We start from the raw sequence: 17,842 nt of genomic DNA, 5'->3' as shown, positions 1-17,842 counted from the left end.
AGAGAATAATTTAAAGTATAATAGTGAATCTTTGCAAGCAGCTGGAAGGTAGATCCCTCACTGATCTCAGTCAGGGAAGGAGCTGGAAGGTAGATCCCTCTCTGATCTCAGTCAGGGAAGGACCTGGAAGGTAGATCCCTCTCTGATCTCAGTCAGGGAAGGAGCTGGAAGGTAGATCCCTCTCTGATCTCAGTCAGGGAAGGAGGTAGAAGGTAGATCCCTCTGATCTCAGTCAGGGAAGGAGCTAGAAGGTAGATCCCTCTCTAATCTCAGTCAGGGAAGGAGCTGGAAGGTAGATCTCTCTCTGATCTCAGTCAGGGAAGGAGCTGGAAGGTAGATCCCTCTCTGATCTCAGTCAGGGAAGCAGCTGGAAGGTAGATCCTTCTCTGATCTCAGTCTGGGAAGGAGCTAGAAGGTAGATCCTCTCTGGCCTCAGTCAGGGAAGCAGCTGGAAGGTAGATCCCTCTCTGATCTCAGTCGGGGAAGGAGCTGGAAGGTAGATCCCTCTCTGATCTCAGTCAGGGAAGGAGCTGGAAGGTAGATCCCTCTCTGATCTCAGTCAGGAAGGAGCTTGAAGAATAACTGGTTACATGTTGTTGGTCAATTTCTTCAACAGATGATCAGATCCATATAATTATCAAACTTATATACAGTTGAAGTCAGAAGTTTACATAAACTTAAATTCTCCAACCTAAATGTAAGTAAACCATTTAAATGCAATGCTACCAAATATTAATTGAGTGTATGTAAACTTCTGACCCATTGGGAATGTGATGAAATAAATCAAAGCTGAAATAAATTATTCTCTCTACTAGTATTCTGACATTTCACATTCTTAAAATAAAGTTTTGATCCTAACTGACCTAAGACAGATAATTTTTACTAGGATTAAATGTCAGGAATTGTGAAAAACAGAGTTTAAATGTATTTGGCTAAGGTGTATGTAAACTTCCAACTTCAACTGTATATTGGTAGTAGAATGGAAATACAGACTCTTTGTTTAAGTATTAAACGTCTCCTTTAGTAATACAATTGTAGGCAGAAGTTGGTATAGAGTACTATATGATAGCTCTCCCCAGGTTCTGCAAAGTGTCTGAGACATCCTGTAACTCATACAGCCTCCCAGTCCTACTTGCGTGAGTTTCCCTGGCAACAACATTTTAATACATCTAACCTCCCCTGACAGCAGCAACCATCTTGTCAGCAATTAAAAGCTCAGAAGTGGGTTTGACCGAAACTTGACCTTTCATCACAAGTTTGGGGTCATAACAAGGTGAACGAGTCTAAGCATCTTCTGACAGGTGGCTGTTTTTATCAGACATGAGGCAGCCTTGTGTTCTCAGGAAACCAGTCGTATTCTCAGAACCCCAGATAGCCAACGGCGGGGCCCAGGCCGGAGGAATATGAACGTAGGTGGTTTCCACCTTCTGATAGTGCCTGAAGGGCTCAACACTCAAAACAGGTGTTTACACACACACACACACACACACACACACACACACACACACACACACACACACACACACACACACACACACACACACACACACACACACACAGAGGTCTCTAAAGAGGAGACCTTACAGTTTATCATAAAACAATTTATTAACCCTTTAAGGTATGAGGCCTTGGTTTAACCCCTTCAATGTCCCTTATATAGTGGGAGGTGATAATACAATCATATTGTTTACACAACAGTTATTTTATACAAGCAACAGTTCCAGAACACAATGGCCTTGTGTTAGGGTGCAGAGATAACAGGAGTCTATGAAATGCATAATATCACAGAGCAGAACATAACCCTTGAGAAGTTAAAACAGCTCACCCCAATTCTGCCACAAAAATGCTTACTCACAAACTATTACAACAATGTTTTACATTTACTAGACACTCTTATCCAGAGTGAGTTACAGGAACTATTAGGAGTAAGTGCCTGGCTCAAGGGCACATTGACATAATTGTCAGCTCAGGGATTCGAACCAGCAACTTTTGGGTTACTGGCCCAACACTCTTAACCACTAGATTAACCGCCCCCCTTATATTCTACATCCATTTTTGAAAATGAATGATATACCCATTGATTCTTGAAGAACATGTCTTGTAAATGCCTCATGAGGTTAAGACAACAAGGAATGGACAACTAAGAGAGGTCATCCAAGGTTAATCTCTTTATATGAGAACAGTTCAGTTCTATATGTATTTCAGCAGATTGAGCATTACCGTGATCTACATTCTGAGACCTTCTCTACCTCAACTGATTTGCATGGGTTGCTTGAGTCTCTGTGTGTGCCTTGTGCAGTGGTATGGTTCAGTGGGGAAGAGAGAAAGAGATTTCCACTGGAGGCCTGAGGTACTGTGCATTTTTTTACAGGCTCTCTAATATTTGCATTGGATGGCGCTGGGGCCTCTGTGTGTGTGTGTGTGTGTGTGTGTGTGTGTGTGTGTGTGTGTGTGTGTGTGTGTGTGTGTGAGAGAGAGTGTGTGTGTGTGTGTGTGCTCACGTCCACCGTTTGTAAAACACATCCACCCTGAGTCTTCCCGTCACTCTGTCTGCACCATAAACCCTCAAACTTGACACAGCCAGTTAGCCACACACCTGCCACCCTCTGCCAGAGAGCCACTGCTGTCATGAGCCTGAAGGGAAAAGGTGAGATCCTTGGCCCTGTGAGGAGACCACACTCAGGGACTGGCGACAGCGAGGCACTGGAGACGACTGGTGGTCTTCTGAAACCATCAGCACCATCAGAGTCTTTGACCACCATGACAGTGCTAAGCTAGAAGATATTTGGGAAATAATTGTGGAACCTTCAAACTACAGGTTCCCGGGGGACAGTTGGGAATCTCCATAGAGATCCATTTATCCATCCCGGCCCAGTGGTTCTCAAACTTGTCACAGGCAGCACACCCACAAACAGCTAATGATATTGAGCTGGGATGCAAAACAATACCGATTGACAGAAAATATCCCTGCATAAAAATATAACCAATTAGCTAACAGAGCTCATTTCTGTATGGAGTCTGGACTGAGCAACTCCTCCACTAAGACATACAGATTTTAGATTCATAGTCATCCAGTGAGAGCTGGGAAGTTTAATTTAAAGGCAGCTGCCTGGAGGAGTTTGCCTCTCACTCAAATAACTTTAAAACGTGGTATGATATTTCAGTGAGACGTGAAACACAGGAGCCTTTGCCAAGGCTCAATTAAATTTATTTTAACAGCACACAAGAGCAAATCCAAGCACAGAAAACATATCCAAAGACAACAAATAAAAGAGAGCCTTGAGTCATGAAAAGAGCGTTACTCTTCTCTTCAAGCCAAGTTTTCAAGCCAAGCCAAGCTGCCGTTTAGAAAGTATTTAGTCTATTAGACGTCTATTAGCTGTCCTTCAAGGCACATCAGTTGTCAGCAAGAGCTTTCCACAGTCCCTATACTTAAACAGATATATTATGTTTGCTCCCTCAACATCCAGAGCATGGCATGCATTTGTAGATGACGATAGATAAAACAACACATTTTCATATATTTTTTACAAAATGTTATTCCCCAAACCATGAAACACGGAGAACATCAATGGTATAAACAGATGTTTGATCTTGATTCAGTTGGGCAGACAGCTTTGTCACTTGGCAGTGGTCTATGTGTCTGCTTGCCCCTAATGTGACTCCTTACTGTGTGACATCATAAGAATCACATTTGGGGCAAGATGCCTGTATGTCTGTCTGGCCCCTGGTAATAGAGCTAATACTGCCCTCCTGCTTATTGCTCAGCTGTTTTTATGGCCTAGTTAAGTCCAAACAGCTGAAGTAATGGTCATGAAGAATGTATAAACAGTCGCCTACCGATAATATTTTCCCTGAAGCCAGTGGCCCCTCCTTGTGGCAAAACTAGTTACTTGACTTCTTCAAAAACATTACATAGGCCTAAATCAGATAGGCTACTGAGCAAATGGCACTAGATCCCAATGAATAAATAATTCTGCATTCTATGCAAATTTTGGCAAGTCAATTAGGACATCTACTTTGTGCATGACACAAGTCATTTTCCAACAATTGTTTACAGACAGATTATTTCACTTATACGTCACTGTATCACAATTCCAGTGGGTCAGCAGTTTACATACACTAAGTTGACTGTGCCTTTAAACAGCTTTGAAAATTCCAGAAAATTATGTCATGGCTTTAAAAGCTTCTGATAGACTAATTGACATAATTTGAGTCAATTGGAGGTGTACCTGTGGATGTATTTCAAAACCTACCTTCAAACTCAGTGCATCTTTGCTTGACATCATGGGAAAATCTAATGAAATCAGCTAAGACCTCATAAAAAATATTGTACAAGTCTGGTTCATCCACAAGTCTGGTTCATCCCTGGGAGCAATTTCCAAACACCTGAAAGTACCACATTCATCGGTACAAACAATAGTATGCAAGTATAAACACCATGGGACCACGCAGCCGCCATAACGCTCAGGAAGGAGATGCGTTCTGTCTCCTAGAGATTAATGTACTTTGGTGCGAAAAGTGCAACTCAATCCTAGAACAACAGCAAAGGACCTTTTTTATTTTTTATTTTTTTTATTTCACCTTTATTTAACCAGGTAGGCTAGTTGAGAACAATTTATTTTTTAATATAATTTATTTTTAGCCTTTATTTAACTAGACAAGTCAGTTAAGAAAAATTCTTATTTTCAATGACGGCCCAGGAGCAGTGGGTTAACTGCCTGTTCAGGGGCAGAACGACAGATTTGTACCCAATTGCAACCTGGCCAAGATAAATCAAAGCAGTGTGACACAGACACCAACACAGAGTTACACATGGAAGAAGCCACTGCTTCAGCCATGGAACAGCCATGGAAGAGAATGAAAGGATAGCAGCTCCAGCTGTCAAAGAAGGGAGAGTGCAGGCTATTCTGGATAGGGCAGGTACTTTTGTGTAGTTCCAGTCCCTAGAAAGAAGTGAGGACATAGATAATAGTAACATAATATTTAGTGCTGTCTAATATGAGTATAATGAAGCCTGTTTCTTGTAATGTTTTCTATCCTCAGATACAAAGAGCTGTGAAAGCCTGTATGCAGATGAAAAGGTCGCAATGAAGTGCAGTGGGTTCTTAGTCCTGGGGCCTTAAAGGGGTGCACATTTTAGTTTTGTCTTAGCACTCCACAGCTGATTCAAATGATCAACTCATCAAGCTTCAACTGGCATTTATGTATTCATTTGTGATGACATCCTTGACGTGATCCTGCTGTTGTCACATGCATCTATCTATCCAATGTTCTCATGATTTGTTATAAGATATATTATACTTCAATAATCCACAATGACCTGGTGATGCAAAAGTCTAATAATGACATTGTCTTCCATGTTCCTACAGATCCCTTTCAGAGGAGCCTAGTGGTTAGAGCGTTGGACTAGAAACCAAAAGGTTGCAAGTTCATATCCCCAGCTGACAAGGACCAGGAGGGGACCTGCAGCTCTCTGCCGTATGCCAGAGGAGAGGTCTGCTGCTCTGCATGATGTTGCATGGATGGGGCAAACACTGCAGCATGGGAGGCAATCCCGGTGCAGGAGATCTTCACCTCCTACTTCTTTGACGAGGGTGCTGTTCCCTGGTAACACCTTGTGCCTTACACTATACACAATCAAAGGCTCTTCAAAGCCACCCATATTGCAACATTCTTCCATTTACTTAGCTACAGTGCCTTGCGAAAGTATTCGGCCCTTGAACTTTGCGACCTTTTGCCACATTTCAGGCTTCAAACATAAAGATATAAAACTGTATTTTTTGTGAAGAATCAACAACAAGTGGGACACAATCATGAAGTGGAACGACATTTATTGGATATTTCAAACTTTTTTAACAAATCAAAAACTGAAAAATTGGGCGTGCAAAATTATTCAGCCCCCTTAAGTTAATACTTTGTAGCGCCACCTTTTGCTGCAATTACAGCTGTAAGTCGCTTGGGGTATGTCTCTATCAGTTTTGCACATCGAGAGACTGACATTTTTTCCCATTCCTCCTTGTAAAACAGCTCGAGCTCAGTGAGGTTGGATGGAGAGCATTTGTGAACAGCAGTTTTCAGTTCTTTCCACAGATTCTCGATTGGATTCAGGTCTGGACTTGGCCAACACCTGGATATGTTTATTTTTGAACCATTCCATTGTAGATTTTGCTTTATGTTTTGGATCATTGTCTTGTTGGAAGACAAATCTCTGTCCCAGTTTCAGGTCTTTTGCAGACTCCATCAGGTTTTCTTCCAGAATGATCCTGTATTTGGCTCCATCCATCTTCCCATCAATTTGAACCATCTTCCCTGTCCCTGCTGAAGAAAAGCAGGCCCAAACCATGATGCTGCCACCACCATGTTTGACAGTGGGGATGGTGTGTTCAGAGTGATGAGCTGTGTTGCTTTTACGCCAAACATAACGTTTTGCATTGTTGCCAAAAAGTTCAATTTTGGTTTCATCTGACCAGAGCACCTTCTTCCACATGTTTGGTGTGTCTCCCAGGTGGCTTGTGGCAAACTTTAAACAACACTTTTTATGGATATCTTTAAGAAATGGCTTTCTTCTTGCCACTCTTCCATAAAGGCCAGATTTGTGCAATATACGACTGATTGTTGTCCTATGGACAGAGTCTCCCACCTCAGCTGTAGATCTCTGCAGTTCATCCAGAGTGATCATGGGCCTCTTGGCTGCATCTCTGATCAGTCTTCTCCTTGTATGAGCTGAAAGTTTAGAGGGACGGCCAGGTCTTGGTAGATTTGCACTGGTCTGATACTCCTTCCATTTCAATATTATCGCTTGCACAGTGCTCCTTGGGATGTTTAAAGCTTGGGAAATCTTTTTGTATCCAAATCCGGCTTTAAACTTCTTCACAACAGTATCTCGGACCTGCCTGGTGTGTTCCTTGTTCTTCATGATGCTCTCTGCGCTTTTAACGGACCTCTGAGACTATCACAGTGCAGGTGCATTTATAGGGAGACTTGATTACACACAGGTGGATTGTATTTATCATCATTAGTCATTTAGGTCAACATTGTATCATTCAGAGATCCTCACTGAACTTCTTGAGAGAGTTTGCTGCACTGAAAGTAAAGGGGCTGAATAATTTTGCACGCCCAATTTTTCAGTTTTTGATTTGTTAAAAAAAGTTTGAAATATCCAATAAATGTCGTTCCACTTCATGATTGTGTCCCACTTGTTGTTGATTCTTCACAAAAAATACAGTTTTATACCTTTATGTTTGAAGCCTGAAATGTGGCAAAAGGTCGCAAAGTTCAAGGGGCTGAATACTTTCGCAAGGCACTGTATGTCAACTGCAGTTATTCAATTCCCAGTTTCTCTCCCTTTAATTTTTACTTCTCAGGTGAGGGTGCTGTTCAGGTAAGAGTGATGTCAGCACATAAACAAAACAGGCTCTTTTAAGAGTCATATCGGAAAATGTCATGAACAATTAAACACCCTACAACTCACACCGACACTCTTGTGTATCAATCTGATTGTGTTGTGCAGTAAGCAGGCTCAGGTTTACAACTGTGGCTCCTTCCACCTTCAAAGAATAGGCAAGAGGACCGACCATAGAGAATAGTAAGACACTCCATTATTTATATAACTACGCTAATTTGTTTGTGCTCGTGTGTCTGAATGTTTTTCAGTATAAAGTACTCTGCAGCCACTCAGTGTGGACACTACGTGAGGCCACACACAGATTCCTGTTAAACACTGTCTCTTTATAACTTCCATATTTTCTCAATCACAGTCTCCCTCCTCACTTCTTCCCTCTCCCCCTTCTCCCTAAATCCTCTAGGTTATATCAGCTGTGTCAGTGATCCTCTTCTGAACTGCCTGAAACGGAGTGCACAGCATGATCAGAGGTGAGAGGTCACTTGGTCGGTTAAACAGGAAGTATTATTAAAGAGATGCTTTACATTGAAATGGAGATGTAGTAGTCCCAGAGTTAATGATCCAAGGTCAGTTTTGTATTTCACCCCCTGATGACCATGATGACTGACATTGGGTTAGAATTAAAAAGACAAGGTTTAATCATGCAATCTCTCATCTGCAAGTATGTTTTGAAGTACAGATTTCCACTGGTCTAATGTCCATTGCTTGTGTTTCTTGGCCCAAGCAAGTCTCCTTGTTATTGTTGTCCTTTAGTAGTGGTTTCTTTGCAGCAATTCGACCATGAAGGCCTCATTCACAGTCTCCTCTGAACAGTTGATGTTGTGATGTGTCTGTTACTTGAACTCTGCAAAGCCTTTATTTGGGCTGCAATTTCTGAGGCTGGTCACTATTGAACTTATCCTCTGCAGCAGAGGTAACTATGGGTCTTCCATTCCTGAGAGCCAGTTTCATAATATGGACTTGGTCTTTTACCAAATAGCAGTATCTTCTGTATACCACCCCTACCTTGTCAAAACACAACTGATTGGCTCAAACGCATTAAGAAGGAAATACATTCCACAAATTAACTTTTAAGCTGGCACACCTGTTAATTGAAATGCATTTCAGGTGACTACCTCATGAAGCTGGTTGAGAGAATGCCAAGAGTGCAAAGCTGTCATCAGGGCAAAGAGTGGCTACTTTGAAGAATCTCAAATATAAAATATATTTTGCTTTAACACTTTTTGGTTACTACATGATTCCATGTGTGTTATTTCATAGTTTTGATGCATTCATTATTCTACAATGTAGAAAATAGTAAAAATAAAGAAAAACCATTGAATGAGAATGTGTGTCCAAACTTTTGACTGGTACTGTATATTATGAACATGCATTTGAACTTTTCTAAAATGATTACAGATCCAGCCAAAAGATTATTCAACTTTGATGGAGATTGCTTGGTGGGTTTGCAGTTCTGAAGTTTACACAGTGTTGTGTACAGTATGTACTTGCTGAATAAACCTTGAAAGAGAAGAGCACTGTGTCCTTTGTCAATGAGCCATATGAGAGTTGCTACACTAGCGCAAGCTTCGGGTCTGACCCAAGTTGATAGTGTTTCAAGTTCATTGCAGACAGGCCATGTGCAGCCAATGTGATTTATATAATATTTACTTATGCAATGTTTTTATTTGTTGGCTTTATGAAGGCTATTTACATAGTTGACAATGGCAATAGAAGTTACTTTTTAGGTTTGTTTAATTTTCATTTAGATTTGCATAGAAATTTGATTAACCACATGACACCAATTTTGAGATCTGAAGACGTTATTATAAATTAAATTAAATTGTTTCACAAACATTTGCATATGAAAACCATAACTGGCACACAGATCGGTAGAAATGGTAAGTTAAATTGGCATTCCACATGAGAAAGGTTGACGACTCCACGTGTAGCCTGTTACCATCAACTTCAGGAGAGTAATGGCAGAATCTGCGGAAAGCCAGCAGGAGTGGGAGGAAAATTGTTGGGTTAGGTTTTTTCTTCTGGTTTTCTAGATCTCTGGCGCCCTCATGAGGCATCAAACCATGAATTTAAAGCATCAGACAAACTCAATGCATGTAGTTTATTTTATTAGAACACATAGGGTGTGTTTATAAATGGAAAAATACATGTTTAAAACTAACTATAATATTTATAATGCATGTATTATATATTTATAACACTTGGATAATTCACTTTCAATAAAGCTTTTCACATTCTCTACTGGTTGAAATTAAGTCTCATTTGATGAAATAATACACATATCCTGTGTCCTCAGATCAGTGCAGATGGAGGAAATTCAATGGTGAGATGAACCTGTTTTAGAGTATTTACATGATGCAACGGAGGTGTAGTGTGTGCACAGTTTAAAAATAATTCTGGTCCTGAATTACAAATCAGCCTTTAACTAGTTGAATAATGTGTTCTCATCTACTGATGCCCCAAGACCAGGATTGGTAAACAATGTTGAAGTGTATAATTGTAATACATATATGCAGACGCAGTATAATTTAAAGACTGGAGTATGATACTCCTGCAATTGGATATGACTGAAAATAATGTCTAACAGTCATTCATACCTGAACCATACCTTTATTTGTCAAGGTAGAGTATTGTACATGATCAGTGAATATATTCAATGTACAAGCTACAATGTGGGAAACTCATCCTTGGTAATAACTATATATATATATATATATATATATATATATATATATATATATATATATATATATATATATATATATATATATACGACTTAAAGTTATATGATATTCTACTTAATCCAGAGGCTTCATTGATGCCATTTAGAGTGTCTTGAAGTCAATACTACTGGCTATGATAGCTGAGGTTCATAGCTAGGTTCAAAGCTAGCTAGCTAATATTAACATTATAATATCGACATGTAAAAGTAATTTTCTGCAATTTCTTGGGGATTCATGATTAACTGGTGTAAACATTTAAAACCACTGCTCTGAACTAATATTTATACCAAAAGTTTTAAACAGTACATACACAGATCGTCTACATAGCTAGCTACACATCCATAGGCATACAATGTTTTTTTTATCCTCCACTATATAATAAGCAAGAAGAGTTAGTTAGCTGCATTGCATGGCAAATATTGGCACGGCAAGCTTACAAAATTGTACATTCAAATTTGCAGTAAATGCTTTAGCTATGTAACGACGTTCTTCGTTTGTCGAAAGAGAGTCGGACGAAATGCAGCGTGTTGGTTACTCATGTTTATTAATTGAACAAACGACGATACATGAAAAAACAAAAACAACAAACGGAACGTGAAAAACCTATACAGCCTGTCTGGTGAACACTAACACAGAGACAGGAACAATCACCGAAATACAAAGTGAAACCCAGGCTACCTAAATACGGTTCCCAATCAGAGACAACAAGAATCACCTGATCTGGAAGAGTCTGGAAGAGATCTGGAAGAGTCTGGTTGACTGGCAGATCTGGAAGAGTCTGGCTGAATGGCAGATCTGGAAGAGTCTGGCTGACTGGCAGATCTGGAAGAGTCTGGCTGACTGGCAGATCTGGAAGAATCTGGCTGACTGGCAGATCTGGAACAGTCTGGTTGACTGGCAGATCTGGAAGAGTCTGGCTGAATAGCAGATCTGGAAGAGTCTGGCTGAATGGCAGATCTGGAAGAGTCTGGCTGACTGGCAGATCTGGAAGAGTCTGGCTGAATGGCAGATCTGGAAGAGTCTGGCTGACTGGCAGATCTGGAATAGTCTGGCTGACTGGCAGATCTGGAAGAGTCTGGCTGACTGGCAGATCTGGAAGAATCTGGCTGACTGGCAGATCTGGAAGAGTCTGGCTGACTGGCAGATCTGGAAGAGTCTGGCTGACTGGCAGATCTGGAAGAGTCTGGCTGACTGGCAGATTTGGAAGAGTCTGGCTGACTGGCAGATCTGGAAGAATCTGGCTGACTGGCAGATCTGGAAGAGTCTGGTTGACTGGCAAATCTGGAAGAGTCTGGCTGAATAGCAGATCTGGAAGAGTCTGGCTGAATGGCAGATCTGGAAGAGTCTGGCTGACTGGCAGATCTGGAAGAATCTGGCTGACTGGCAGATCTGGAAGAGTCTGGCTGACTGGCAGATCTGGAAGAGTCTGGCTGACTGGCAGATCTGGAAGAGTCTGGCTGACTGGCAGATTTGGAAGAGTCTGGCTGACTGGCAGATCTGGAAGAATCTGGCTGACTGGCAGATCTGGAAGAGTCTGGTTGACTGGCAAATCTGGAAGAGTCTGGCTGAATAGCAGATCTGGAAGAGTCTGGCTGAATGGCAGATCTGGAAGAGTCTGGCTGAATGGCAGATCTGGAAGAGTCTGGCTGACTGGCAGATCTGGAATAGTCTGGCTGACTGGCAGATCTGGAAGAGTCTGGCTGACTGGCGGATCCTGGCTGACTGGTGGATCCTGGCTGACTGGCGGATCCTGGCTGACTGGCGGATCCTGGCTGACTGGCAGATCCTGGCTGACTGGCAGATCCTGGCTGACTAGCAGATCTGGCAGATCCTGGCTGACTGGCGGATCCTGGCTGACTGGCAGATCCTGGCCGACTGGCGGATCCTGGCTGACTAGTAGATCTGGCAGATCCTGGCTGACTGGCGGATCCTGGCTGACTGGCGGATCTGGAAGAGTCTGGTTGACTGGCAGATCTGGAAGAGTCTGGTTGACTGGCAGATCTGGAAGAGTCTGGCTGAATAGCAGATCTGGAAGAATCTGGCTGACTGGCAGATCTGGAAGAGTCTGGTTGACTGGCAGATCTGGAAGAGTCTGGCTGAATAGCAGATCTGGAAGAGTCTGGCTGAATGACAGATCTGGAAGAGTCTGGCTGACTGGCAGATCTGGAAGAGTCTGGCTGACTGGCAGATCTGGAAGAATCTGGCTGACTGGCAGATCTGGAACAGTCTGGTTGACTGGCAGATCTGGAAGAGTCTGGCTGAATAGCAGATCTGGAAGAGTCTGGCTGAATGGCAGATCTGGAAGAGTCTGGCTGACTGGCAGATCTGGAAGAGTCTGGCTGAATGGCAGATCTGGAAGAGTCTGGCTGACTGGCAGATCTGGAATAGTCTGGCTGACTGGCAGATCTGGAAGAGTCTGGCTGACTGGCAGATCTGGAATAGTCTGGCTGACTGGCAGATCTGGAAGAGTCTGGCTGACTGGCAGATCTGGAAGAGTCTGGCTGACTGGCAGATCTGGAAGAGTCTGGCTGACTGGCAGATCTGGAAGAGTCTGGCTTACTGGCAGATCTGGAAGAGTCTGGCTGACTGGCAGATCTGGAAGAGTCTGGCTGACTGGCAGATCTGGAAGAGTCTGGCTGACTGACGGCTCTGGCTGCTTCATGCTGATTGGCGGCTCTGGCTGCTCCATGCTGACTGGCGGCTCTGACTGCTCCATGCTGACTGGCGGCTCTGGCTCCTCCATGCAGATTGACAGCTCTGGCGGCTTCTTGCAGACTGACAGCTCTGACTGTTCCATGCAGACTAACAGCTTTGGCAGCTCCTTGCAGACTGGCGGCTCCTTGCAGACTGGCAGCTCCTTGCAGACTGGCAGCTCCTTGCAGACTGGCAACTCCTTGCAGACTGGCAACTCCATGCAGACTGGCAATCTCCATGCAGACTGGCAACTCCATGCAGACTGGCAACTCTGGCTGCTCCAAGCAGACTGACAGCTCTGGCTGCCCCATGCAGACTGGCAGCTCTAGCTGCTCCATGCAGACTGGCAGCTCTAGCTGCTCCATGCAGGCTGGCAGCTCTGGCTGCTCCATGCAGACTGGCAGCTCTGGCTGCTCCAAGCAGACTGACAGCTCTGGCTGCCCCATGCAGACTGGAAGCTCTAGCTGCTCCATGCAGACTGGCAGCTCCATGCAGACTGGCAACTCTGGCTGCTCCAAGCAGACTGACAGCTCTGGCTGCCCCATGCAGACTGGAATCTCTAGCTGCTCTATGCAGACTGGCAGCTCTGGCTGCTCCATACAGGCAGGATGCTCCGGCAGCGCTGTAGAGGAGGAAGGCTCTAGAAACGCTGAACAGGCGGGAGACTCCGACAGCGCAGGAAAGGGAGAAAGCGCTGGCTGCGCTGAACAGGCGAGGCGCACTGAAGGCCTGATGCGTGGTGCTGGCACTGGTGGTATTGGGCCGAGGACACGCACAGGAAGCCTAGTGCGGGGAGCTGCTACCGGAGGGCTGGGGTGTGGAGGTGGTACTGGATAGAGGACACGCACATGAAGCCTGGTGCGGGGAGCTACCATCGGAGGACTGGTGTGTGAAGGTGGCACAGGATGGACTGGACCGTGAAGGTGTACTGGAGAGCCTGAGAGCAGGACTGGCACAGGACGTGCAAGGCTAGGTAGGTACACAGTAGGCCTAGTGCGTGAGGCTGGCACATTTTTCACCAGCCGACTAACACGCACCTCAGGACTAGTATGGAGCGCTGTCCCAGGTGCCATTAAATCCCCGACACGCTCCGTCGGACGAATATTGTACCTAAAGCACCAAACTAGCAACTCCCTCATTACTTTCTCCTCCAATTTCCCCATTAACTCCTTCACAGTCTCTGCTTCGCTCACCTCCAACACCGGTTCTGGTCTCCTCCTTGGCTCTTCACGATAAACAGGGAGAGTTGGCTCAGGTCTGTCTCCTGACTCAGCCACTCCCCTCTGAGCCCCCCCCCCAAGAAATTTTTGGGGCTTCGCTCTGCGCCGCCGTGTCTTTCTTTTTGACTCCATTCTCCTATAGCCCTCTTCGCACTGCTCCAGCGAATCCCAGGCGGGCTCCGGCACTCTCTCTGGGTCGGCCGCCCACCTGTCTATTTCTTCCCACGTTGTATAATCCATACTGTACTCCTCTTTGGGCTGCTCCTCCTCTTTCCTCTTCACCTGCTGCACCTTTGGGCGGCTACACTCCCCTGGTTTAGCCCAGGGTCCTCTCCCGTCAAGGATTTCCTCCCATGTCCAGAAATCCTTAATACGCAGCTCCTTTTTGGGCTGCTCCTGCCTGTTGACATGCTGCTCGGTCCGTGTGTGGTGGGTGATTCTGTAACGACGTTCTTCGTTTGTCGAAAGAGAGTCGGACCGAAATGCAGCGTGTTGGTTACTCATGTTTATTAATTGAACAAACGACGATACATGAAAAAACAAAAACAACAAACGGAACGTGAAAAACCTATACAGCCTGTTTTTTTTATTTTTTTAATAAAAAATAATTTATTATCTTCAATACCATTCATTCTTTACAACTCATAATTTACATACATACTCAAATAATGGTATTTTTAATTAAACTAATTAAACTAAACATAAACCCCAAACAAAACCTCAGGGAGCATCTTCCCTCCCCGTCACCCTACAAAATACCTTTCCCTATCTCCCCGTCCCTAATCTATCCTCTTACAAATCTAAATGACACCCAGCCCTAAACCCCCCTTCCACCTCTCCCGAGCAGCATGCTGCCCCCACTTCCTCTCCTCCCTCTTCATCCTCCCCTCAAATCTCCTTCCACTCTCCTCACCATCCCTTCCACCCCCCAATCTCTCCCTGTCTTCCTCATGTTCTGCCTTGCTTCCCACAGTCCCCGTTTAAAGAGACTCATGAGAAGCCAGAGCAGAAACCTGTCCCTATCTGTCCCTCTCGCTCTCCCTACACCCCTCTCTAACCTGGCCCACGTCAATACAAAATCCCCCTTTACCAAACCTAACAACACCCGTAACCTAGCCCATACTACTCCGGCAAAGGCACAGTCCCAAAAGACATGGCGCACAGTCTCCTCCCTGCCACAAGAGGATCTTGGACAGGTGGGGGATTGCACCAAACTATACCGGTACAAGATGGAACGTACCGGCAAACACTTATGAAGGCTCAACCAATTCAGGTCCTTGAGCCTGTTGTCCAGACCCCGCACCTGCACTCCCTCCCAGACCACTTCCAAGATGCCCACTACAGGCGCCGGACTCCCTGCCTTTCTGACCTCCTCATACAGGTGCCTATGATCTAAACCTACTCGGGCAACTTCAACCTCAGGGTGCGCACGCAGCCACTTGGCTGCATGACCAAAGTGCCACGGCAGCTGTTCCGCCCGAGGACCCGTGTTAGACCACACCATTATGCTTCTCGCCTGATACAAGAAAAATACCCGCAGGAGGTAACCGGACGGGTGTATCACTGGCTGAGCAAGCTCCGTTAACAAGAAAGAAACAAAAATTGTGTCCAGCTTGAGGGGGAAATGTGGTACCCCCTACCTCCCTCCCCGATGGGACAGATCATGCGTGCCCTGGCGACCCACTCATACCTGCCACTCCACAAGAAACCTCACTAGAGACCTCCTCAGACAAGCCGGCAATGGGTAGATGTATGCCAAATACAAAAGCGACGGCAACACATCACCTTTAGGACCAGGACTTTGCCCATAAAAGACAAATACCTAGCTTTCCACATTGCTAGCTTCCTCTGTACCACTGCGATACGCATGTTCCAGTTTAGCGTCGCTGAGCCGGAGGTCTCAAAATGGACCCTGAGAATCCTCAGGGCCCCCTCACAGAGAGATAACCCCCAGGCACATCCGTTCTACCGCGCCATCTTCCGAAAAACTTGACGGAAGACTTTGCATGGTTCAGAACTGCTCCCGACGCTCGAGTGAAATCCCCAAAGATGGCAAGGGACCCTGTCAGGCACGAGTCCTTGCACAACAGCAAGGAAGTGTCGTCAGCGTACTGCGTCATCTTAACACGCAGTCCACCACTTCCAGGGATCAGCAAACCTTCCACCCCTGTGTCTGCCCTAATGGCAGCCCCCAGAGGCTCCATGTACAGAACGAAGAGGAGAGCCGAGAGTGGGCACCCCTGCCTGACCCCAGACGAAAGGTCAAAAACGTCACCCAAGTGACTATTTACACTAACTCGGCACCCCGCTCCGACATATAATGTACGAATCCATCCTATAAACTTCTCCCCAAATCCTAATCGACCTAACACTCTGAATAAAAAGGATCTATTCACGCGATCGAAGGCTTTCGCCTGATCTAGCGCTGCTACCATAAAAGGCAGTCCTCTATCTTCAACCCAAGCGATGGAGTCCCTGATTAACTGTAGGTTCCATCTAATAGAGCGGCCCTCTACCCCGCACGTCTGATCCTCATGAACGACGTAGGGAAGGGCTGTGCGCAACCGGTCTGCTAAAACCTTTGCAAGTAGCTTGTAATCTACACACAGCATGGTCAACGGCCGCCAGTTGCCAAGGTCTGTTACTTCCCCCTTCTTATATAAAAGTGACAGCACACCAACAGCCATTGATCCCCCGGGACCCCGTCTCAAGGATGGCCTTCAAGACTTCGAGGACCACTGGTCCAAGTATACCCCAAAACTTGAGATAAAACTCAGCCGGCAGCCCATCCATCCCAGGCACCTTCCCTTTTCCCATCCTCCTAAGAGCGCTCTCAACCTCTTCTAGTGAAATCTGGGCCTCCATCACTTCTCTAATGTCCTCCGGCAACCGCCTGGACAAGTGTTCTAAAAACACATTTCCCTGCTCTACATCTATTTCCCTTTCCTTAAATAAACCTTGGAAATGATCAGTTGTCACCCTGACCATATCCTCTGGTTCTCTAACTATACTACCATTTTCTTCCCTAACACCATGCATTACCTTCCTACTCTGTCTTGCCCTAACCAACTTAAAGAACATAGCAGAACAAGTCTCATTATGTTCTAGAAAGCCACTATGCGCACGCTCCAGGAAAGCTCGAGCCTTCTGCTCCTGCAACTCCCTGAGCTGCGCCTTTAGGGTTGCGGATCTCTCCCAGTCAAACGACCCGCCGAGGTTGCCTGCCTCGTATTCGAGTTCAATTAACCTTTGGATACGATCCACCTCCCTCCTCTCCTCCCTTTTTTTCCTCTTGCAATACCCTATTATAAAAGCCCTAATCCTCACCTTAACTAATTCCCACCACTCTAACACCCCCTCGCACATGGACCGGAGGCCCTCAAGCCTCCTAAAGAAACCATAAAACCCGTCAACAAAAGCCTGCTCCTCCAGCACATCCCGATCTAGCTTCCAGTACCCCTTACCAAAGAGGCAGACTGGCGACCCCACCTGCAGGAGCACCCCGTCGTGATCCGAAAAGAAAACAGGCAACAGCCGCCCAGACAACTTACCCAAAGACCTGGGTACAAAAATATAATCGAGCCTCCGCTCAACCCCCTGGAGTTACGCCATGTAGGACCGTCCATTTTCGGAGTAGTGTGCATACCACCATCTACCAGACCATGGCAAGCCATTAGCCTAGCAATGGCGCCTGCACTGCTATCCCCCCTCTTCCTAAATCTGTATTAAAATCCCCCCTATCACTAATTTCCTATTTGTGACACACAGTGGCGTCAGACAGTCCACCATCTCCCTCCTGT

The 17,842-nt window shown here is 45.3% G+C and overlaps 1 long non-coding RNA gene across 1 annotated transcript; it reads left to right on the top strand.

Moving 5' to 3' along the window:
• Positions 1-7,441: 7,441 nt before the first annotated feature.
• On the top strand, positions 7,442-8,835 carry LOC135558204 (uncharacterized). Its single transcript, XR_010458327.1, has 3 exons — positions 7,442-7,588; positions 7,809-7,875; positions 8,513-8,835. It is a non-coding gene; the product is annotated as an uncharacterized LOC135558204 (long non-coding RNA).
• Positions 8,836-17,842: the final 9,007 nt, after the last annotated feature.

This window comes from Oncorhynchus masou, chromosome 17, assembly GCF_036934945.1.
Source record: "Oncorhynchus masou masou isolate Uvic2021 chromosome 17, UVic_Omas_1.1, whole genome shotgun sequence".
In the NCBI taxonomy this organism is placed as follows: Eukaryota; Metazoa; Chordata; class Actinopteri; order Salmoniformes; family Salmonidae; genus Oncorhynchus; species Oncorhynchus masou.
The sequence above is the reverse complement of the archived record's forward strand: the minus strand, read 5'-3'. Positions and strand labels throughout refer to the sequence as shown.